Source organism: Etheostoma cragini, unplaced genomic scaffold (assembly GCF_013103735.1).
Source record: "Etheostoma cragini isolate CJK2018 unplaced genomic scaffold, CSU_Ecrag_1.0 ScbMSFa_4071, whole genome shotgun sequence".
Classification (NCBI taxonomy): domain Eukaryota; kingdom Metazoa; phylum Chordata; class Actinopteri; order Perciformes; family Percidae; genus Etheostoma; species Etheostoma cragini.
In genome coordinates this window covers 1-1,468 of record NW_023268405.1, presented here as the reverse complement: position 1 = coordinate 1,468, position 1,468 = coordinate 1, and the positions used below count along the sequence as shown (strand labels likewise).

The following is a 1,468-nucleotide window of genomic DNA, read 5'->3' as shown; positions in this document are numbered from 1 at the left end:
AGAGTTATTTTGACTTTGTTTAAGCTCATAATTTGTCCTCATATGTGTCGATAACTCGCCGATGCCAGCCGTAAACATTAAGTTTACACATTTTCAAACGAAGTCTCGCGATGCTGGTTCTCTTATGCGAGACGTCGTCACGTAAAAGGGATTGTTGATCCAGAAACGTTCCTCTGTGGTTTCTACTGTTCAGTCAGCGAGCTAAACTCGAGCCTAACGGCGTGTTTTTCAGCATAATACCGGGAAAACCGCCGGTTTTGTTCGGAGACAATTGTTTGTAAAGAGCACGAGTGGGCGGGCCATTCGCGCCTTTACGTAACAGGAAGTGACGACAAAGCCATATATGTCATCTTCCTCTCTGGGAGCGTGGAGGTTATTTCTGTAGATGCAGAGAGACTAATAATAATGATAATAATAATCTATACTGTTATTACACACACATGCTCAGGTCCTATATCTATGTAATCCATGCTGCATCCCTATCTATTATTATCTATTTTAATACATATTATGTCCAATAACAAAGGGACGTAGACTCAGTAAAATGTCCCCTGACAGTTAACAGCTGATGGACAGAAAACACAAACAAATCAACTTCAACTTTTTATTCTTAAAGCTGAAATCAGAGAAAAGAAAACATTCAACTAGAAAACATAGAAAAGAAGATGATGAGAGACGAGTCTACATGTTGTCCTCATCGGAGTCGTCCTCCTCTTCCAGAGAGTCCTGGAAGACACAAACACACAGGGATCAGGGACGGGGAGACAGAGAGACAGGGATCAGGGACAGAGAGACAGAGACACAGGGATCAGGGACGGGGAGAAAGAGACAGAGAGACAGGGATCAGGGACAGAGACACAGGGATCAGGGACGGGGAGACAGAGACAGAGAGACAGGGATCAGGGACAGAGACACAGGGATCAGGGACGGGGAGACAGAGACAGAGACACAGGGATCAGAGACAGAGACTCAGAGACGGGGAGACAGAGAGACAGGGATCAGGGACGGGGAGAAAGACACAGGGGACAGGGATCAGGGACGGGGAGACAGAGACACAGGGATCAGGGACAGAGACACAAGGATCAGGGACGGGGAGAAAGAGACACAGGGATCAGGGACAGAGACACAGGGATCAGGGACGGGGAGACAGAGACACAGGGATCAGGGACAGAGACACAGGGACAGAGAGACAGAGACACAGGGATCAGGGACAGAGACACAGGGACAGAGAGACAGAGACACAGGGACAGAGACACAGGGATCAGGGACAGAGACACAGGGACGGGGAGACCGGGATCAGGGACGGGGAGACAAGGATGGGAGAGGGAGACAGGGGGTGTGTGTGTGTGTGTGTGTGTGTGTGTGTACGTACCTTGGCGTATTTCTCAGCTTCCTCCCTGACGTCTTTGGGTACGAGCTCGTGCCGTCCATTCGTTACTGAGGAGGACAGGGACAGGGGGGGGGGGGG

At 49.6% G+C, this 1,468-nt stretch overlaps 1 long non-coding RNA gene across 1 annotated transcript; it reads right to left on the bottom strand.

Annotated features, from left to right (window-relative positions):
- Nucleotides 1–590: 590 nt before the first annotated feature.
- LOC117941037 lies at nucleotides 591–1,468 on the bottom strand. The gene is made up of 2 exons (XR_004655850.1): nucleotides 1,373–1,468; nucleotides 591–726 (listed from the first exon to the last, which is right to left on the bottom strand). It is a non-coding gene; the product is annotated as an uncharacterized LOC117941037 (long non-coding RNA).